Source organism: Amia ocellicauda, chromosome 3, assembly GCF_036373705.1.
Source record: "Amia ocellicauda isolate fAmiCal2 chromosome 3, fAmiCal2.hap1, whole genome shotgun sequence".
Taxonomy (NCBI): domain Eukaryota; kingdom Metazoa; phylum Chordata; class Actinopteri; order Amiiformes; family Amiidae; genus Amia; species Amia ocellicauda.
Window position 1 is genome coordinate 17,469,853 of NC_089852.1, and position 24,113 is coordinate 17,493,965.

General features: G+C 38.0%; 1 protein-coding gene across 1 annotated transcript in view; it reads left to right on the forward strand.

Moving 5' to 3' along the window:
- Nucleotides 1-9,993: 9,993 nt before the first annotated feature.
- The window catches only part of plxna1a (plexin A1a), a 311,729-nt gene continuing 297,609 nt past the window's right edge, over nt 9,994-24,113 (forward strand). Inside the window, exon 1 of the mRNA XM_066698365.1 lies at nt 9,994-10,123. The gene's annotated coding sequence lies outside the window, so the exon portion shown is untranslated. The remainder of the gene's footprint in view (nt 10,124-24,113) is intronic.

Genomic DNA, 24,113 nt, shown 5'->3' on the forward strand with positions numbered 1-24,113 from the left:
CCCACCGTCAAACATGGAGGTGGAAACATTATGCTTTGGGGGTGTTTTTCTGCTAAGGGGAAAGGACAACTGCACCGCATCAAAGGGACGATGGACGGGGCCATGTACCGTCAAATCTCGGGTGAGAACCTCCTTCCCTCAGCCAGGGCATTGAAAATGGGTCGTGGATGGGTATTCCAGCATGACAATGACCCAAAACACACAGCCAAGGCAACAAAGGAGTGGCTCAAGAAGAAGCACATTAAGGTCTTGGAGTGGCCTAGCCAGTCTCCAGACCTTAATCCCATAGAAAATCTGTGGAGGGAGCTGAAGGTTCGAGTTGCCAAACGTCAGCCTCGAAACCTTAATGACTTGGAGAGGATCTGCAAAGAGGAGTGGGACAAAATCCCTCCTGAGATGTGTGCAAACCTGGTGGCCAACTACAAGAAACGTCTGACCTCTGTGATTGCCAACAAGGGTTTTGCCACCAAGTACTAAGTCGAAGGGGTCAAATACTTATTTCCCTCATTAACATGCAAATCAATTTATAACTTTTTTGAAATGCATTTTTCTGATTTTTGTTGTTGTTATTCTGTCTCTCACTGTTAAAATACACCTACCATTAAAATGATAGACTGATCATTTCTTTGTCAGTGGGCAAACATACAAAATCAGCAGGGGATCAAATACTTTTTTCCCTCACTGTATGTCCTTCTGTGACTCTTGTATTCCGTTTCTTTGACTACTCTTCTGGATTTGCCCCTTTGGACTGTTTGGCTGGTTTCATTACTGTGATTGAGTCTGCGCTTGGGTTTCCATTGCCCTGTCCATGTAAATGTGACAGTAGGAATAGCTGTTAAATATTTCCTGCATTCACACACTATTTCTTTCACAGTGGAAAACTGAATACACACTTGCATACAACAATACAAATAAATATAGCCTACAAATTCAATCTCTTGAGCAGTATTAAATAAAATTAATAATACAAATGTACATCTTCAGAGCTGTTGTATAATGATATTTTGTGTACAACATGATAGGTTGAAGATCATACATAAGTATGACATAACATAAGTAAGAAATACTGCTACACAGTACCAAAGTGAATGCATCACTTCCATAGCAACTATCTTAACAACATCACACTTGGTAGCATATTCCTCCTAAGGTGTCTACAAGGGCTATTATTCAGATAGCATCCTGAAAATGAGGGGTGCATTTTGTATCATGTATTCAGAATGCTGCTATCCTGAATACAGACAGATTGATTTGAGGGTATTCTGAATATTACTTGCATTAGCGTAATGAGAATCTCCCCACATAGGCACACAAGCAATAGTCTCTTGTGGACAACAGGCATAACATATTCCTTCTATCTTATGTCATAAAATGCCATAATTATTTTATTTTTGTCCTCTGGTCCATAATTCTTAATATTTGTCTGGGTTTATTTTGTCAATGTTGAAAGCCCTTTTTTGAGTCATTACCATGCAAAGCCTTTTCTGTTCCATTTATGACATTCCCTTCAGTCTGAGATTTTTGTTCTATGCTGTTCTTGGAATGCTCTCCAGTGTAAGTCTGGTAATATAACTGAAGGGCAGTATGTTGACTTGAGACTGTGGAAGACTGTATTTCTATTAAAACATTTCTTCATAAGGTGCAGTAAGTATGGACTGGCCACTAATGGCCACTGTTGGCTGACACCTCAGTCCATGAAACAGAATCTGCATGTGTTTCAGGTGGGGGCTAATAAGATAATTAGGTTCAGGTATACCACAGGTAGCTTGATTGAGCCACACCTATAGCTATTGTCCACTGTTAAAACAAAGTGATAAAGTACATTATTATATAAATTCCAGCATTATTTAATAAGAAAACATTTTTCATTTAATTTTGGCAAAATAATCTCACTTAAAGAAACATCATTGCATCAGCCTCTCAAAACAAAATTTATGCTACCAGAGCTTGTGTGCCTGGTAGAAAACCTGATTCACTTATGCAACCCTTAGAATAAAATGTATATTTAACTAGCATAATGCAAAACATGCTTTTCTAAAATCAGGCAATATTTTCTTGTATATCAGGTAGCTAGTTAGATGAAAAAATATTATTACCTTCAGAACATTAATTATTTCCCTAAATTTAAACTTGAACGGATTTTGGAGAGGAAACTGGAGGGGGATTAGAGAATGAATAAAGGTAAAAGGCTACAGATAAATACCTCAACTCCCCTGTCCTTATGTAGGGTATATTGTAGGGTTACAAAAGTTAGGTCTCTAAGGAGCGACAGGATTTGTTATGTTCTCTTGCTTCTATATGGGTAATACATTGAATAAAGGTCTGGCCCAGATAAAATACTGTGACTATTGCTCCAAAACCTATTTTGCCGCTCCTTTTTCATTTTTATTGTACAATGACAAAAATTGAATTCCACACCCTTTACAGCTGTGGATTCTAACTGGGGTTCCAGAGAGCTCCAATTCACTCGTCAATCTCTAAAGACTGGGAACACATCACTTATTAATGCATATTTAGCATGTTCCTCACTCAGTTGGGAACTGTGGCCATCGGGAGCTTAAGGTTACTTAAGTGTCTGTTCCAAATTGTCTCTAAATTACTGAACATACCAAAACATCTGCTTAATTTCTCAGATTGAATTTTTTCAAAGTCTTCATGAAATGATTTAAACCAAGGCTTTTAAGTGAAGTTTGAGTCATGACTACATTCAAAGCAGATAGGAAATCTGGCACACCTGAAATCCAGTTATCTTCAATTCTACATGCTTGCCTTAACCCCTTTGTGAAATTTATTGGTTCAGCTCATTATTTTTTAAGTGAGTTTGCTAATTATACTTTTGCTTCTGGTCTGTTCAGTTCAGCTGCACACAGGGTAGTGAGCTTTGCAGACCAGAGCAACAGGAAGTGAAATCGGAAAACTTGCAGAAGACACCTTCCCACAAGCACTGAAGCACCCAACATCACGGTTAGGCTTAGGCTTAGGCTTAGGCTTAGGCTTAGGCTTAGGCTTAGGTTTAGGCTTAGGGGTAGGGGTAGGGGTAGGGGTAGGGGTAGGGTAAACATTGCACCACTCGAGGCTTTTCAAGATCTTTAGAGATGAGCACAAAAAACATGATTTATTTATTGTTTTAAATTCCACTCACTCATTCATTTAATTTCAAAACCCTTTTTCAGTGAAGAAAACAGATGTGCACGCTTGATAACAATTTGAAACCATTGTTGTGTTACAAGAGGTTTCATTTAGTTAATAGGAAATTGTTTTTAACTTTTGTATGAGATTTCAAACATAGTTTTCTTCAATTTTTAGATGGAATTTAAGAGTACAAATTGTTTAAATAAATATTGACAACTAACCATTTTTCAATACCTGATGTTGAAATTATAAATATATATAACATAACAATATACAGTACAGTATTAACTACTTATCACATACCATAAGTTAATTAAGGCTGTACTATTGTGTATTTTCTGTATTCACAAATTATATAAATGCAAAGAAGTGATCAAAATTAAAGGAGTTTTTTTCCTATTAGTGATGAAGTTAAATATTAAAAGTTAAAGGGTGTCATCACAGTGAAATAATAAAAGACTACATTTCTTACATCTCTTACCCTTTGTAGCAGCTTTTTGACTTCATATCAATAAATAATCACCAATACAATAATGATATTAATAATCATGCTTGTCCCTGTCCCCATTCTTAGTATGCTGATTATGTGTTATCTGACATGTAGTAGTATGATAACAAATTAGATTTTATGGATGAAAAAGTGGCAAATGAGCCCCTATGAGATCATGAATTATTAAGTAGATCAACCTTGCGACCTCGCTTCTTTCAAGAAAAGGCTTTCTCTGCTTCTCCTAATGAAGATGCCCCCTGTTAGGCAGTTAGTACTTAGGGAAAATGCCATATGCCTCTCTCTGGCCAGGTGTCATCCCCATACAAGATGGATGACGCGCTACCAGGTCTTGGCCCATCTCGCCCCACGATATTATACTGTGAGTGTGCATAGGTATTATCTTGTAAACTATCAGCACTATCTCAGTTAAATGGAATACTTAAACCAAACAAAAATGCTTAAAATAGCTGAAAAACACTCCAGTTCCTGTCTTGTTAAAGGTTCACCAATTCAGCAAGTTGTGTAGGTCAGTGTTTCTCATCCCTGGGCCTGGAATACTCCCTTAATTTGTGTTTTGTTCCAGCTGAGCTCTTTGTTACTTAAGTGAATTATTAAATATATGATGTGTACTGTGTAACAGATTGTTTTAATTGTCCAATTAAGTAAATTAAGTTCACCTAAGTGTCCAAATTAGTCATTCAAACTGAAAAAGAAGACTCACAGGGCTCATTCAGGTCCAGGATTGAGAACCAGTGCCATAGGTCTCACTTAAATCATTACATTCATTAATCGGTCAATCATCAATTTATAGAGACTTGGAAACATTTAATTTTGATCATTGAATGAGGAAGAGATTTGGGTAAATTTAGCCATTCAGTGAGCATTTGGAACCTCCAGCCCTCAAGGGACTAAGTTAATGCTACTAAGAAATACAATTTTGCTTTTAAACAGTGGGTGTCAACCTCTGGCTCTGGAGGGCGGTAGTTGAGCAGTGTTTATTGGTCTGTTTGAAAGGTGGAATGAAAAGGAAAGAAACTGTGGTTCCCTTGGAATTCATGCACCTCTAAAGTAAAGTATATGTTAAGTTCTGGCTCTGCATTGTATTCTGTGAATACCAGAATGTCAGAGACTATATACATATTTTGTTTGAATTTGAATGGCAAAAAATTATTAAATGCAACATCTTTGCAAACATAATGCTCTAGGTGCCCTTTTTACTGTCACCACAGTCCTGTCCCTTATATTGTAAGCTTGTTTAAAATATGCCTTCAATTTGTAAAGTGGACAACTGTAATTGGAGTCTGAAATCAATCAGAATAAGGTCTGAATCTGAAATATGCAGGGAGCTTTCTAAAAAACGCAACATGTGGGTCACGAGACACAAAATAAAAATGTTTACTGTCGCCACCCCAAGCAACTCAGTGAAATGTTCTTTTCATTTTATCAGTGTTACACTATTTGTTGCTTCCAGGCACGCAGCATCCATTGTGTATGAGCCAAAACATTTTGTCCAAATATTTACTCTTGCTTTCAGGCCAGACAGAAACTCATGTTTCCTTTTTTTTGTTTTGTTTATTGAGTGAAAGAAATGAAAAGACAAAACAAACAAACTAGGAAGTATGTAGGACTTTTCTACATTTTCATAGTACTTACTAGCTTCTATATAACCTTATGTTTCCATCTCCTGCTACCTCTTGTACTGTACTATATCTTCTACCTTGGAATTTCTATCTCCCATGTAAAACTTTTTGTAGCTTATACATACCACTTATTATCATCCAGTTATTACTTAACATTGTCACTGTGTAGCATACTGTCAGCATGAGGATGTTTTTATCTTATTTTTTATTAACACGTTAAAGGTAATTATTTTGTACTGTTATCATGACCCCCTCTCCTTTGTAGTCTTTCTTATGTTCCAATATTTTGTGAAATCCAATGATTGTTATTGCATACCTTGTAGCGATGATTTTAATTAGTATTTTATATTGACTATCACCACACCCTGCACTAAACAGAAAATACCAATTAAAATCTTTCCTGTACTTTGAAATGAAGAAAGGGATATCTGTTTAGTGCTCTGTTGATATTCATTTGTTCCCTGACATTCTGCCACCTTGGGGGTAGAACACAGCAACCATTTTATACCGCCACACCACACAACAACTGGGCCTAATGGGAACTGTTTGAAAGAGGAATGCATCACAGACTTGATTCCACATTGTAATAAAGGGAATTAAGCTGGCGATGTTCTATTATACGTGATCTATTCAGTGGACCAACATAATTAGCTCTGTCAAAACTACGTACAGTTAGTAATGAACTGGGCAACCAGAGCACTGTCAAAACACTCCAGTGTGGAAAAGTCTTCGCTGGCAGTCTGTTTGTTTTAGAATTGATTTTAAAATACTACAATTTTTCACGGATTAAAATACTTCAAACTGCCCTTTCACAGGAGGGTTACTGAGTCATTCATGGGTAAACACAGTTTGGGCCCTGTTGTCCAGACAAGGCTTGGTTTTAATATGTGCCATACCTAACAGTGAACGACATTCTCTAAGGGGAGGTGTACAGCTGTCTGAACACTGCCCTCAGAATTTTCTGTGCTTGTGGAGAAACAGTGACTCCTGTGAATTTCCAGGGACCCCTGTATGCCAGTTGTATCAGTGAGAGCTGGATTAGTCAACCCTGTAATGCTATAGCCCTGCTGTTTCCACAGTAGACCTGCCACGTGGAAAGAAGCAGATCATATATAAGAGGATGTGTGTATGTGGTATTTAAGGGTACTAGCAACAAATCAAACTTATTATGTTCTTTCATGACAAGGTGATCACATGCTTGGGCTTGTTAAGATTAAAGTTAATCAAGAAAAGGCTGTTAGGCCCCTTTTGCTTGATTTGATTGGCTAATGCTAACTCTGAATACCATCCAGACATTTCTTGTAGGAATCTAGTTATCTTGAACCACATGGCCTTGCAGCTTGTTCAAGATCCCCACAACTCTTTGTGTAAATAAATGCTTCCTAATTTTTATAAATTCATCTAAGTTTCCACTTTGGTCTCTGGTCCTTGTTTCATTGTTGAGCTTGTCCTCTGGGTTAACTTTATCTATCCCAATCAGATTGCCGAATACCTGAATCAAATCCCTTGTAACAGTCTCTGTTCAAGAATAAGGGGATTGGGTTCCTTCAATCTTTCTGTGTAAGACAAGCCTTTGTGATTTGGGCATATTCTATTAATTATTTTTCTTTAATCCTTCTCCATGGCTGCACTTTCCTTCTTGAAGTGTGTAACCAAAAGTATATAAAAAATGAAATAAGGATACAAACATGTATGCAATTAAATACAACAAATAAGACATGTACACTGTATAGTGATATGGGATTATTTTAGAGGACTGAAAAAGTCTATTAGCATTTTCATAAAAAAGTTAAAAGTTAAAATTATATATATAGTACTGTGCAAACATTTTAGGCAGGTGTGAAAAAATGCTGTAAAGTAAGAATGCTTTCAAAAAAGACATTTTAATAGATTATATTTATCAATTAACTAAATGCAAAGTGAGTGAACAGAAGAAAAATCTACAACAAATCTATATTTGGTGTGACCACCCTTTGCCTTCAAAAGGGTGCTCTGGACTGATGAATCAAAATTTGAAATATTTGGCTGTAGTAGAAGGCAGTTTGTTTGCCAAAGGGCTGCAGAGCGGTACACGAATGAGTGTCTGCAGGCAACAGTGAAGCATGGTGGAGGTTCCTTGCAAGTTTGGGGCTACCTGCCGAGTTCCTAAAAAAACAAGTGCAAGTGTACCTAGAAGAATTAATGCTGTTGTGAAGGCAAAGGGTGGTCACACCAAATATAGATTTGATGTAGATTTTTCTTCTGTTCACTCACTTTGCATTTAGTTAATTGATAAATATAATCTATTAACATGTCTATTTTTGAAAGCATTCTTACTTTACAGCATTTTTTCACACTTGCCTAAAACTTTTGCACAGTACTGTGTATGTGCATTTAAGTAAGAGATGCTCAACCAACTACCCTAATTATATTAATGTATCTAAATGTAAACTTAACTATATGATGGACTACAAATATCGTACTAAAATATTTAGTGAAATTGATGGCATTTCTCACTATGTAAAGCATTACTATGGAACTGAGCAGGTGCTACAAACCTTTTAGCAACATTTCTGTTTATTTATAGAAACCCTGTTGTACAGTTGTCAAAACATTCTACTTCGGTTATCATAATGTTTTGAATAAAGTTAACCCACCTTTATATAGATGTGAACACATTTACATTGTCCCAGTATTGTCAGATGATGAGCGGAATGTTTTGACATTGCAGTCACAGTTTTAAAGTAACTATTAAAATATATGCATGCGGGCAACCTAAATTTCTCAGTACAATTTCTCAACATTGTCAGAATATTAACAGATTGTTGTGACAGTTTAGTGACTGTGCATGCAAGGGCAACACATTCATTGACGGAGCACATTTCGGAATTGAGCAACGGCAAAGCAAACAAATAAGTCCATACATACATAAATTGGAATTTTAATTGAAACAGAACACACAAAATGCATTTTAAACACCTGTAGTGTTGTGATTATCCTCTGGTAATTGGGTAAGCATTACATTCAGTGTAGGTGCAGCTCTCTGAAACTGTGGAAAGAGAGCAGTGTCTAGCAGGTCTTGTTTCCTTCCCCCCACTGAACTATCATTATCATAGCCTTATTGAACACTGAACAGTGTGCTTTGTTAGATACATATTAACATTATTTGACCACTCTTTAATTGTTGATTGGGTTACAAATTTGCCCAAAACTCTGTTATGTTGGTTTACAGATATCCTCTGGTTTATGTATATGGTTTCAATCACAGTGTGTTAGGAATTTGAGTTATAGGACCCAATAAAGATGACACATGTTTACTATGCAGGTATGTTATACAGGTTTATTCCCACCTGTATAGGTGCATCAATGAAATAAAACCTTTTAAGGAGTTGTCCAGACAGTTACAACAACATTTAATTAAACATGTTGAGGACAGACTCAGAGCTGAGTTTAATAGTTTTCTTGAAAACAATATACCTATACTAGTAGAATATATCATTTCTGAAACCAAGGACTGAATTCACAAACCTATTTTTAAATTATATTGTTAAGACTATAGCTCAATTAATGGTTCAATAAGCTTAATTCATAAATAGTTCAATTTGAAGGAATACCAAAAGACATTGGGGACATGTGGGAAAAGCAATAAAAACTGCTAATCTGGTGAGATAAGACTTAAAGCTGGCACAGCATATAATTTGCCATACTCTAACATATCCCTGCTACTTTCATGCAGAAGGAAGTGTTGTGGGTTATGTTTACAAAGTTTATAACTTCACAAAATATTTTAAGAAGGAACTTTTTCTGTTGCTGTAATCCATATATGTGGCAAGAATGAGAGAGAGAGAGAGAGAGAGAGAGAGAGAGAGGCAAACAAATCGTGCCCACACACATTTCCTGCACATCAATTGGTATCTTAAGCTTCTGGCAGGTATTAATATAGCCTAAGATAATTTAAATGCAAGGCTTTACATTTTCGATAACATACATGTATTGCTTTCTACACACACGCCGTGCGCAACGATGCGCCATAATTCTGTGCACTATTGAGCTTAGAAAAAAGTTAAATTTACTATATAAACTATAAGCAACCCAATAGGTACCAAAAACAAATGCATAAATACATACAAATTAAAATCCATGCCTTGGCATTGTCATTAGAAAGGAGTAATACTAAGGTGTTGATGTATTAACTGAGGCGCTTAAATATAGTCTTGCCCTTTTAAGACATGTTTTCTTGAAGGTAGACGGCGCACTTTCGCACCTGGCACTGTGTGTTAACAGCTACCTGCGCTGCGCTTAACATTAACAGCGTATGAACCTACGTGTATATATATATTGTGCTTTTCAATAACATTTTGTGTTTTGTCAGCTTCTAAAACGTTTGGAAACAGTGACCACCATCCCTTGATCCGCAGTAACGTATTATCATTACTATCAAATTCTACTTTTAATTCACCTTGAAATTATACTTGTTTAAAATACACTTAGTTGTTTGTGCTGCTTAAATGAATATAATTTGCCTTTGAACATGTTTTTTTTTACCCAGTTAAAGTCGATGGAGATTTGAGTCGCACAGTGGTTGACTACACTACACCGCAACCACACAAACCTGCACTTTCCACTCACTGAACGTTGCCCTTTTAAGAGTCTGCCGCCGTTCCGCACACCTCCGTGCGACCAGCGACGCCCCCTAGAGGAGCAGCGAGGCCGCGCCGCGCCTCAGAACGAGGCTGCGTTCCCATTGGAAGCCTGCGCTGCATTCCACTCCATTCAAGCCGAGGAGCTCTTAAGTGTGGCTACGGAAAAAGAGAGAGCCAGGTCTGTGAGTTTGGGAATTTAATTATGGCAGGGATATCCAACCCGAGGATCACTTTAATCGGTAAGTATCCAGGCTTTCGTTCAGTTCACTCGTTCTTTGAAAGGTTTCTTGGAGTTCGCAAAACGGAGATTTTCACCCTTCTTAAGACTTCCTTTTCCGCCGGTGTCTCGTCTTCCCAGCAGTTAGTAATCCTCAGCCGCTGCAGCGCTAGGGCATGGCGCTACACGCGTGCTGTTGTGTTAGTTGTGAGGATGTAGGAATGCAGTTTCGTCCTGAATGTGTCCGTCAAAGTTTACAATATACCGCAGTTGATCCTATTTTCAGTCTTTGTTTCAAACCGAACTAAAACAGACTTGTCAAAGTCGTGTGGGCTGCGGCTGAGGAGGAAAACTATACGGGGTGAATGTGCTGCTTACACACGGGAACCGGGGCTGTTTCATTTGAATGCAGGGGAGATATGTGTCGATTGTAAAATGAAAGGTTTCCCCAAAAGCGGCTAAGTGAGCAATACATGAATTTAAACGCAGGATAAAATACAAACACGCAGAAACGGTAGATGTACAGCGTGTACTTGTCTTGGAAGCTGTGCAGTCTGACTGGTGCGACGCTAATAAACCAGTGCCTTCAGTGTGGCTGTGGAAAACAACACACGAGTCCATACAGCAGGAAACGCTTTCGTTGTTAGATTTTTTCATACTAGGCTTCTTCCAAAATCAATCAAAAAGCGTAGTTAACAAATCTTAGTTATTTTACAGAAAGTACAGGAATGTTCAGTGGAATTTATTCAAGATACTAGCGCAAAGGGACATTGCCGGATTGGTGCGGTAATAAAATGTGTTAAGCAGTGTAGGGTTGGTCGTTGCAATGCCCTGGATTGTAGAATTAGGGGTCTAGTTCAGTTTTAAGGAGGCTGTGGGGAAAGGCGAGGTGTATGTGGTATGTATTATATATATATATATATATATTACAGTGTCAGTGTGTTAAAGGAATGTTGATTTCTCACGGGACCTTTTGGTCCTGGCTTGTTAAAAATCGATATGTGCTAAAATGATTTGAAACGGTGGGGTTTATTTCTGTTCTGGACTAATCACTTTTTTAATCTTCAATTGACCAGACTTCTACAAATGTGTAATGTATTTTGATGAGAATCGACGTGCTTTGAAATACCGTATTGCAGTACAGAAGACTGGCTCTACATGTGGATGCTCTGTGGGTGTGTTGGACGGAGCTGCTGCTGCTGCTGCCTGTATCGCATCAGACTGATCAGCACGCTGCCACACAACACCACGATTATATTCTTGTTTTTGAACTTTGAATGGTAGGCATGTTAGTATAAATGCATGTTGCATTATTTTAATTCCTAACTGTGTTATAGCCTGCTGCATTTTGTAAATCTCCGGCGATGAAGTACGTACCTGACACAGCAATGCAACTGAATGCACAGAACTGATATACATATAGATATAGTATAAACTACAAGCCAGGGCGTCATTCACAGCAGTGTATTGCCTTTTTGTTCGCTTACTTGCTTCTGGTGAAACTTGCATTGTAAATGTTGGAGTTGCGGATAAAAGCAATCTCAATCAAAACATGATTTAATCTACCGTGTTGAGCCGTAATCTTACGTTTGCATGTCATTTCTCATTTGACCCAACATCAAGCACATTTCCCAATAGACATGTTTTTAAAGAAACGCATTCTGGAGTCGTGACTTTAGACGAGTCGGCTGCCGTAGGATACGACTTAATTGAATGTATAATCCAGATATTCGAAAACTGTCTTGCGTAGTTTAAATACCTGTATTATTGTTATATATATATTATTTTAAAAACTTTCACAGTTCTTTAGCAGAGCGGGAGGTCGTGTAGACCTCTAATTTACCCCAAGGGTACACAGTCAACCAGCCTCCCTGAGTTCAATAACCGGGAATGGCAATCATGAAACAAACACTTGAGTTAGTGTATATGGAGATACGGTGGATACAAACTGCCAAATCTCAAAAAAAGGGTGGGAAAACACTGCTTAATTGGATCCTAAATGCATATCGCAGCAGCTCTAGTCATTTTAATGTTGTTAAAGTAAAAGCTCCACTGCCTGGTAGGTGCTTTTCAGAGATAAGGTTTTCCGACAGCCTTGTGTTAGACCCGTTATCAGCCCTCTAACCTCGGGAAGAGTGATGGACACACCAGCCGCAGTAGTTTTAAATCCCGGCCGATGCTGTCTGAAAGACCGCCGCACACACGGCCCCGGGGGGAGGACCCGTGGGCACCCGACGGCCGGCCGTGCGAGCGGGATTGAGACGGGGGGACAGGATGCGCTGTGCTTTGACGTGATTTCTCCGATCTGTTCAGTGGGCCTCCTATGCAGCTGCAGTGGAGCTGAAGGTGCAGGATGCCTTTGGTTTGTGGTTGACGGTGGTTAGAGGGATCCAGAGCCTGTACTTCCTCAGCCCCTCACGGTTTCCGTGCACCGCTGGCCGCTGCGCATGGGCTCGGAAACCAGCCCTGTGTGATGTGGTTTGTCTCTGTTATATCTACTGTGTACAACTGATGCTTTTTTGGGTGTACAGTGTGCTGTCTGCTCAATGATTCAATGATGCATTCTCATTGATTTAAATCCTAAAGTGATTATTTAAACGGCACAGATTCACGCTTCAGCATATTGAAGGTCTTTCGTTGAGTTTGTGAGATTGTATACTGCTTACTGTTTCAGCAGCCAAAGCACAAAAAGCAGCTTGCGAAGTGCATTTAGCCTTTAACTTTATTAGGAGTCGGTGAAGAAGTTCTCTTTCCACTGTTTCCATTTCAGTATTTGACACAAAATAACTCACTCAGGATTTCACAAAGATTTATGCGAACGAAATAAGGCGTAGTTTTCATGCAATTAAATATGCATTGTTTCTCACACACACTAGAAGACGGGTATAGCTTCTAACTAATGAAGGTGTGTAGTTTGCAGTTCAGGATGGTTTTATACTATCTCTAATTATTTGTACTTTCTTATTAGAAGGAAAGCGAATATTGAAGATATGCAACATTGGATATTGAAACTGACAAGTGTACGTTTTACAGCCCTCATCCATCCATGTTTACATATTAAAATACGCAGCAATTGTTTGAGCCACAGGGTCAGATGTGCTGTAAATATTCTTGGCTTATAATAAAAGTGAATAGGTCATCCTTTCATTTAACAACGCCAACTGAATTCAAATTATAGTACTGTTATACCAAGTCATGATAGAGCAGGGACATTTATGGATTCATAAAATCATTCTTTTAAAAAACATTTAAACTGTTCTATAAGGGATGTTTTAAGGGACTAATTATAATTGTAGCATGACATAGTTGGGTTGCATATGAAAGCGTAATGTTGAATTTGGGTGGGAAACAAAATGTGGTGGAAAAGTGATCATGAAATTGAATTTGGATGATCTACTCTTGCTTTAAGTCCCACGTTCCTAGTCCAGAATATGTAGGGGGTCACTTTGTTCAGCATATGTGGTTAATTATTGAAACCTGTTACACTTTTTATTTTTTCATAGTGACTCAAAGTCCTGTGCATTTTTTCCCTTTTCTCATCTTGAGGAATCCCACTATTGAAGAGGTGGGTGTCAGAGAACCTTAAGCCAAGCTGTTGTTTTAAGAATTTCCCTGATTGGCAGACATGTTAAACCACCCTGACAACTTCCAGCGCCTGGCATTTCCTCCCCCCAGCTCCTCCCTCCCTCTAACAGTGTCTGTTGTTCCCACCACAGCAGCGCGCTCTGACTTAAGCCCAGTACTGTTCAAATTACTTGTGTTTAAAGGCGTATGTTTCACAGTGTTTTAAGAGTTTGTTTTTCTTGGTCTTTCTCATAATGAACAATGGACTTTTTGGCCACAATGCAAAGTTTGGTGCCCTTCCTCCATTTCAATGAATTTGGTATACACATTCACAGGGACAATATTAGGATTATTAGTTGCGACCCCCCCCCCAAAAAAAAAGCTTAATTGCTTGGTTATTTCCGCCCCTTTTTTGCTAAGTGGCAGTGGTGGTAATAGAGCTTTCAAATTGTAGTGTGGCTTGCTCTACTTAAAGAATATCTGGTGGTCTGTGATGATTGGGAATTCATATTGCCTGTTCCTTCTTAAATGTGCTGACAGTATTCTCAGGGGCTCCACTTTTGCCTTTGGCTAAGAAGCACTCAACACGGCTGATATTAAAATGTTCTAAAGACACTTCAATGGAGAGTCGAAGGCCATATGCGATAAACTTCACATGGCCTACCTTTCTGTACATGCCTGCTTGGCTCCAAAATGTAAGGTGATGGGTTTTCAAACTCTCCTTTAACCTAAAGCTACTAGGCCATATTACTAGAATGATCACTGTGAACAATACTGTCATGACAGGAACTCACTTGTTTGACCTTTTTGTTTAATCTCCCATACCTTTCAGCATTTATACACTAATGAACCTTTCACCTCACTATGTCACAATTTGTAAAGTAAAGTTTTACACTCAAATGTGGATTTGGAGTTGCCTGTTCTCCACTGCTCCTCAATGTATTGTTGTAATGTATTGTCTGTTCACAAAGCAACATGAATTCAAATCCCGCATACAATTACCCTAAGTGAAATAATCAGAAATAAACGGTCACATTAGCGTTCTTGTCTCCTGTGAAGACATGGTTGATGCAATCGCAACCAGCACAGGCAATGCACAATAAGAATCTGTGGGAACCCAATGGTGCACTAGTTGTAATTTTTAAGTGGTAGTTAACGCATTGAGTTTAAATTTAAACAAAAATGGGTTAGCATTTAATTCATGAATCATGTTGCTTGAGAGATGCATTGATTTTAAAAGAGAAGAGGGTTAGAAACTTTACTGTAAAAGTGTAAAAGTACTTGTTCATATGGTGAAAATATTGTTTGCCAACAAGCTTGTAATTTGGTTTAGCCAAAGAAAATCGTAAAACTGTTATGATGGTTTATTATTTTGTATTTGTCTATGATATCAGTTTACTAAGGCTAATAATAACATGCAGTTCAGAAGTTAACGCTCGGTTACTTTGATGATTTCAAAAAGACTGCAAGGTTGTGTTCTTTGGGCTTGCCTATTATTTTCTTGTTTTCACTGCTGTAAAATTTGCATTGCAACATCATATGAAATGCACTCAATACTTTATATATACAGTTCTGGAAAAAAATGAGACCACTTAACATTGATTTCTGAACTTGGAGTGGTCTCTTATTTTTCCAGAGCTGTATATATATATGTGTGTGTGTGTGTGTGTATATGTGTGTGTATATATATATATATATATATATATATATTAATGAATATCCTTATACTGTAAATAACTAAATTAGGGTGCATGTTTCTTATTAAACAAACATTTGAGGTATCTGTATTGTTGTAGCAGGACTCTGTTAAAAATAGAAAAATGGCTGTTGCATTAGTTGTCAGCCTAATTCAGTCTTGACAGTTGAGGGTGTTGGCAGGGATGGGAAACAACGTACATTTTAAAAATCACATCCGTTTTCCTCTATTGCCCCTTACGAACATTTGAGAGTAGTATCGTTTCTGTTTGTTGATTTATTGAGCACTGAGTGAATTTGACATTAATTAACTGGTGCAGAAACACTGCATTTACAAAATGCGTTTTATAAACTTCTCTGCATGGGGGATGGATGGCTTAGTGTTCAGAGTGTGATAGTATTACATGCTCAGATTTTGGAGTTTACATGTGTAGTCATTCACACCATTTAAATTAAACAGTCCATCTGTTGGTACATTTCATACATGTTTTTCTGTTTCTTCTGTGGTCTTTTGACTGCCTCTATAGATTTGTGGAACATTTTCATTTTCAGTCAACTGGAATCTTGAGTTTCCCTAGACTGAATTAGTGTTCACACAATATAAAGGCCTAATTGGTAGATAATTCTGGGCCATAAAAGACATGCTTTCAGACTATTATTATTCCCCACACAAAAACGGTGGATTTTCTGCAAAGTCAAAATTTTTAATTAAACTTAATTTTCTCATGGGGGGCTTGGTATAACAACTTACAGCCGAACACTGAAAATCAATTGTTCCCAAAGCCTGAGAAACATCAGTATAGGTTTCCAACAGCGACGTGATCCTGCAGCTGTCTGAAGTCCATGCTCTTGAACTAGATTTGAAGTATTGCTTCTGGTTTTGAGAATTTCTTGACAAAATTCAAGAACTTCTGGTGAAGCAAATAATTCTGCAAGGGTTTTTGTAACTACCCCCCCCCCCCTTCAAATGTGACTTCAGCAGCTATTTTTGTTTTCACTTTAACTCATCTTGAAAGAAAAACAGTCTGGACTGAATGACAGCCGCTTTTATGTGCACTGTTTTGAAGCAAGCGTCACTTAAAAGGGCCTGGGGATCAGGGAATAAAAGAAATACATGTTTTTTTCCTCTCCTATTTTGCTGCAGAATGTAAAGAGAAACAAATGAAACTGGAAATTGAAAATAAACATTTTAGCTCCAATTGTTGTAATGATTCTCTTCAGTTATTTTATTTTATTATTAATTTTTTGTTTTATTTTGTATACATTTTTCTAACTCTTACACTCTTACTTTTCCCATTGTAAATAATGTTTTGTTTGACTGGGCACTGCTGCCATGTATTTTTTACCTTTTCAATTTATTTTAGTGTTTGAACTACAGAGTTAGTCCAAAGCATATGGCATGAATGCCTGATGATATGACTGTGAAATTAGGTAGGCTCACTCTTGCTCTCGCTATATATATATACACTCACCTAAAGGATTATTAGGAACACCTGTTCAGTTTCTCATTAATGCAATTTTCTAACCAACCAATCACATGGCAGTTGCTTCAATGCATTTAGGGGTGTGGTCCTGGTCAAGACAATCTCCTGAACTCCAAACTGAATGTTGAATGGGAAAGAAAGGTGATTTAAGCAATTTTGAGCGTGGCATGGTTGTTGGTGCCAGACGGGCCGGTCTGAGTATTTCACAATCTGCTCAGTTACTGGGATTTTCACGCACAACCATTTCTAGGGTTTACAAAGAATGGTGTGAAAAGGGAAAAACATCCAGTATGCGGCAGTCCTGTGGGCGAAAATGCCTTGTTGATGCTAGAGGTCAGAGGAGAATGGGCCGACTGATTCAAGCTGATAGAAGAGCAACTTTGACTGAAATAACCACTCGTTACAACCGAGGTATGCAGCAAAGCATTTGTGAAGCCACAACATGTACAACCTTGAGGCGGATGTGCTACAACAGCAGAAGACCCCACCGGGTACCACTCATCTCCACTACAAATAGGAAAAAGAGGCTACAATTTGCACAAGCTCACCAAAATTGGACAGTTGAAGACTGGAAAAATGTTGCCTAGTCTGATGAGTCTCGATTTCTGTTGAGACATTCAGATGGTAGAGTCAGAATTTGGCGTAAACAGAATGAGAACATGGATCCATCATGCCTTGTTACCACTGTGCAGGCTGGTGGTGGTGGTGTAATGGTGTGGGGGATGTTTTCTTGGCACACTTTAGGCCCCTTAGTGCCAATTGGGCATTGTTTAAATGCCACGGCCTACCTGAGCATTGTTTCTGACCATGTCCATCCCTTTATGACCACCATGTACCCATCCTCTGATGGCTACTTCCAGCAGGAGAATGCACCATGTCACAAAGGTCGAATCATTTCAAATTGGTTTCTTGAACATGACAATGAGTTCACTGTACTAAACTGGCCCCCACTGTCACCAGATCTCAACCCAATAGAGCATCTTTGGGATGTGGTGGAACGGGAGCTTCGTGCCCTGGATGTGCATCCCACAAATCTCCATCAACTGCAAGATGCTATCCTATCAATATGGGCCAACATTTCTAAAGAATGCTTTCAGCACCTTGTTGAATCAATGCCACGTAGAATTAAGGCATTTCTGAAGGCGAAAGGGGGTCAAACACAGTATTAGTATGGTGTTCCTAATAATCCTTTAGGTGAGTGTATAATACACACATTGGGAAATAGGCGTGCGTGTGTTTCGGTTTATGGACCGCTCATGATTCTCTGTGTGGTTTTGATTTTATGAGAAATAACTAAAGACACATTTATTTAATTCGGAAGGAAGTTTCCCTTATTAAGCGTTTCATCCTTTGGAGCAAATGAATGCTATTCGCTACTGCTAAAACATGTGCCTGTTTACTGCTACGAGTCATACCACTCATTCTTGGTAAAACAGACTGAAATTTCTTTGAGCATCAGGCTTAGACTGCAGAATCTGCACAGTGTATGCTCCGTGCCACTGTTTGTTTAGCACTACTGAGCCCTCACGAGCACACTTTTACTATTCAGGTCATATTTATAGCCCTGGATTCCAGCCAAGCGTCTTTTCACATCGTTTGGAAAAAAATACAACTTATCTCTTTGCGGCTGTTTCTTTTGGCCAGAGAACAGTAGTTTCCTCTAAAGTTGAAATGCGCATGGGCACCAAATCCCATTCACTGGTGCAGTTAATTGTGTCGCTAGCCGGTCACTCTAGTCAGTGTTTGAATAGGCCAAGCGCAAGAGGTGCTTTTGATCAATGTGTTGAAATATTTTGTGCACAAATGTCAAGTATAAAGTAATTGCTTTGCTTTTACATAAGGCCTAAAGAAAGTATGAGGGTTATTGCTTTTTATAACTATCATTTGATCCAATTATGTTTTCTTGACTTCCCTCTAAGAAATCTGCAGCATTCAGTGACTTTGATGTTGGCGTTCTGCATACCTTTCGTTTTGTTTGCTGCTTGATCCTCTTAGTTTGGGAAATTAAAAATGTATTTCAGGATTTCTAGGAAGTCAGTCGGTTATGGCTTTTACCTACACCTTTTGTTTTCTTACCTGCTCAATTAGTGTTGATTTAAAGACTTTAAACTTGCTTTGAAAAAAGGGAAATAAAGATGCACGTTTGATTGTGAACTGTATATCGACTGGTTTGCTTGGGGCATATTGGAGCCATTAAAAAGAGAGCATGTAACAGCTGTAGCAACAGTTACCAACTTAATAAATATAAATATTTTTCCTCTGCATTAAAGATTAAAATGCCACTTGTTTATACAATCACTCTGACCATTGAATGTTTTATGATTTATGTTACTGGTGCTGCATGTGTTGGGCCTAGCTATTTATAATTGTGAATGTTTTTAGTGTTTTTTTTTTTCTTCATTATTTTTTGTTTGCAGATACTGCAGTGCAATTGTCTAGCCTGTACTCGAACCTTATACTTTTATTTACTAAGGGGAATTTTAATAATTCACCGTTTAAGTCTCTGCTTGTAAGTAAGACTAATAGAAGGCACGGTTTAAGAGACATGCTTGCCGAGGGGAAACGGCAACTGCAGGGAAGCGCATAAATCAGGTATTTTGTAAATGAGACCTACAGCTCCTTCTACAAAGCAGGATTCATTTAAATAAGGTCAGACTTGTCTAGCAAGAGGTGCAGGATTTTTCCTGAGGAGCAAAATTCATACTGATGTCAAGTGGCAATACCCGTTTTGTGTATGAGATTCCCCCCATCTTTTAATATATATATTTATATACGAAGACATTACTTTGCCTTTAAGGCTGTCCTCCCCAGGATTCCCTCTCTGACTGTAATGCGAATGAGCTGTGTTGATAATGAAAGCAGTTTGGAAAGGAAGGCGTCCGTAGAGGGGGGGGGGGGAAGTTGGGAAGTGGCTTGGTAGCAGCGAGAGATCTTATTGAACCGCGAGAAGGGGGCTTCGATGTAGCCAACGTGAGCGGTTTACAAGTAGCTTTCAGTCTGCTCCCTTCTAGGCAGTTCCACGATACGCAAGCCCCCTTGATGGATTTCTGGCTTTGAAAGCTGTCTGCCGCGATTAGGTCTCCTCTGACCTGATGACAGCCGAGAATCTTTTTTGTTCCCATTTTTCTTAAGTATTGTAAGCACACATTTTTCTTATGGTTTTTTAAAGCTAATTTGCTGTAATTTCTAATTAATAGGTATTTTTTGAGTTTTTTTCTTTGATTGAATTCATGCAGAGCAAAACTGTTACGAAGCTTTTTGGGTGTATCTGAGCAAAGCTTTATTTTTCTTTCCAGCTTTTTCTAAAGTTTTCAGATGTTTAGTACAAATTTGTATTGGCCCCTCACTAAAGTGTTTTTTTTTGTGGGGGTGGTATCAGGTGGTCCCCTTATGTTTTCTACTTTTAAAGACCATACAGATTCCTGTTTTAGGCAGCAGTACATGTATACCACATGTATACCCCCCACAAAAACAAAACAAAAAAAACTCCAGCTGGCAGAACAGAAATCTAAGTGAAATTTATCTGAATCAGACCTCACTTTCCCAATGATGACTAAAGTGTTCTTGTTATGTACAGCTCTAAAGCATTTAGAATCTTTAATATAATTTTTTCCCCGATCTCATGTCCTGTCCTTTACTGTATGGTTAGTAACATTAAACAAATGAATCCCTTCATATGGGACAGGATTTGGTCACAGAATCCTGCTGTACATTTCACTTTTATTGTATTTGCATACATACTACAGGGTAAAACACATTTATTTATGAATTTCTTTTTACACCTTATTCACTTTGTAGGTTAAAAAGATTTAAAGCATTTTCTTAAATGTGATGCTCAATATTTTGACAATTTTCTCTTCCTCGTTCTCAAATTTGTTCTGACTTGTTCAGTGTGTTCAGGGATCCTCCCATTATGTATTTTTGCCACCTTTACTTAACAAAATATATCTGGTTTATTCAAGTGGAACCTTGACTGGCTGATAACTTTAACAGATCTCATGTGTGCAAAATATCTGGAATTTCATGCCTGCTCTTTTAAGTCCTCTTCTCCTTGCTCTACCCATCCCCCATCTATTCCAGTCCACCTCCAGGGGATTGGGAAAGGAGCTCTGGGAATAATTAGAAAGGCAGACAATGAGGGGCCCTTGGACTTTGCTTTGCACAGAGGAAAGAGAAGGGCTAGGGATGTGTGGTGAGGGAGGTGGTCAGACTTTTCTTTCTTAATGATAGAACCATCTCCATTTTTGTCCAGAACTGAAGAGAAATGCTACTACTTAAATTTATTATGGGGACTTCACAAAGACCTGGATTTTACCCGCCATTAAAAACTGTAATAGTTATTGTTTTCTTATACTTTAATTCCTCTTAGTCGTGGGATTATTATGGTTTGCTCTTTTTAGAGCTCTTGGCAGTGTATTAATGTATCTGTGTAGTATGATCGCCTAAATTTAAGTGTGCCGAATGTGTACATTATATAATTCTAACATTGTTAATTTGTCCAACAGTATATCCCCTTCTCAGCTTGACCACTCGCCTTTAAAAACCAGGACAAGCTGAATTTCCATTCACCTTCCTGTCCATGCCTATGAATATAATTTGGTCTGTTACCTCCATTATTGACTCTTGGTGTATATACATTTGATGTTATGCAGCATTAAACTTAAGTATTTGTGATACTCGGATAACTTGAACCTTTCCTCTTGATTTGAGATCATTGTAACTGTTTCAAGTTACACTAAAATAAGCCATGCTGGTATTGCTGAAATAGATTTTAATAAGTTATATTTTTCCTGAGTTGCTATAATGTTTGCTCCTGGAATCTTTATGGACTAACGATAAAATAATTTTGAATGTAACGGTTTCAGTTCAAATACACGCCTACCCCCCTACGTATTACCATATTTATAACTTTAAAAGTTGCAAGATTAAACATTGAGGCCCTTTACTTTATCAATTATTAGTATGCATTATTTATATATATATATATATAATCACACAAATCGCAGTTAATGAGAACCATCTTTTCTTATATATTTTGAGTCACCAGCTTGAGCCTTACATTTGCACTAGTTGCAAAAGGGAGCACATAGTTTTCCTTGGCACTGTTGACCACGTTTTCTATTACTGTTAATGTACCGTCAAAAACAAAAAAATTATAGCATCTTATTTAATTTTAAAGGAATATGATTTAATTTGCCTTAATACATTATCCACTTCTCAGACTATACCAAGGAAAATAAATACATTACCATTTAAACAAACTTCAGACTGGTTCAGTGAAGTAGTTCTTTTGATGATATGAATAAGACATTTCTCCGTATTGTTGAGTGGAAGTATAACATGTTAATTGAAAGTGAAGTGAAATGCAAGAAATCTTTTTTTGTAATAACACATTTTAACATGTTGCTATCCTTTTTAAGAGCTCCCTATTGGTTTGGCAAGATGTCGAAATTTAAATATTCTTAAAAACTAGGTTATACTGGAAGAAAGTTCTCAAAGGATGTTTGTTTGTTTTTGTTTTTATGCAGCTGTGTTTTAACATTTATTACAATCTATCTTTTTCAATTATAATTGAAATATATATTGTAGGCCATGCAGAAGAAGAAGGAAAAAAAGCCGTTGCAAAACCTTAATTAGAAGGAAGTGCATGCGAACAGCTGTTTAGGTTAGAATGGCTTCATCAGTTTACGGTTTTGCAAGTGAAACAGATGTTTTTGTACTTTTCCTTAGGAGAAAAGAATGGCAGAAGTTTCTAGGAAAGTCTGTTTTCTCTGTGGCTATGTGAGACACATTTAACTCTGGAAGCGCAAAGAAACAAACACATTAATGATGGGACCGATTAGACTCTAATGGATGAGGAGAAGTGCACTTCCTACAATGATAATAGGGGAATAAAAAGAGGAAAATTCTGTGTTTGACTTAGAATGTCAATAACATCAAAGTTGCTCCACCTCCGCTGAGCTTTCTCAAGACAGTGGCTAATTCACACTCTACTCACAGCACACGCTCAGAAGATTTTAACCTCCAGGAGAGAAATACCTGGATTAGTGTTGAGTGATTTGCTGCTTGAATGTGGGACAAAGCTAATTGGTTTCAAGAGATCAGCAAGTTAATTTGCATTTTTTAAAAGTTAACAGAACCTACAACATCCGTTAATCAGCTTTACAAATGTTTGCTTTTTCCCTGGACCACCTTTTAGCTCTTGAAGGCTGTGGCGACGGATTGTGTAACCCAGTATTAGTTTTATTTTCCTGATTTCTATAAATATAAAGCTAAACTGCGGATCATTTGATGTGTGGACATATTTCAACCTCACCTCCAAAATTTGCATAAACATGACCAGGGAGTGGGGCTGGGGCTCATGGCTGCCTACAATAATCTTTAGCAAATTAAAACAATTAAAAGTGGTCTGAAAGTGTTTTACATATATTTAAACATTTTATTTTTGTACTTTGTCAAATGAATGTACTAAATATATGCAACTGGTATATTACTGATGCACAGAATTGTGTATGTGTGTGTTGGAAAGGGGCATTTGGAGGTGTGATTTCCCCCCCCCCACACACACACATACACACACACTCTGGAGTCTGGACCTTGACTATACCTTGACCAAAAAATTTGGACCCTGACAAAAAATAGACTAACCCTAGTTTAGTTACTTGGTGGATTGGTTTCCAGATGTAACCCTGATACTCTGCAGCTCTGGAACTTGAGTGGCTAAACTGGTAAAGGCCCTTTTCTGGGAGCTCAAGTTGTCTTATTGTTGGTTTGATTCTGGGTTCTGGCATTTGGTGACTTTGGTGACTGGTTCCAAAAGGGGCATCCATAATTGGTTCAGTGCTGCCAGAGTGTGGTTTTCTTGGTCTGTGAATTGACTTAAATCCCTGGCTAGGGCCCCTGTGAGCTTGCAGTGTTATCATTTTAGCTTAGCTGCATGCAGTGTTGGAATGCGTGAATGAATGGCAGAACTGCACACTAGAAAGAAAAAATATTTTCTCCCACTTGCTAGTTTGAGGACTGTAGTGGAGAGCCAAGTTTAGAGCTCCATGAAATCCCTTGTATTAGTATTTCTTAATTATTTGTGCTCACTGTAAAAAATGTAATAACACAAGTATGACATGCTGGTAATTAAAAGGATTTCAAAGGGTCTTACAAGATAATTAGCAATGTTTGGTTCCCAAACCTCAGAGGTACACGATAATTCATTCTAAATTAATGATAAATATCAGCCTGAAGACCTCTTTTGATAATTAAACATCCAATAAA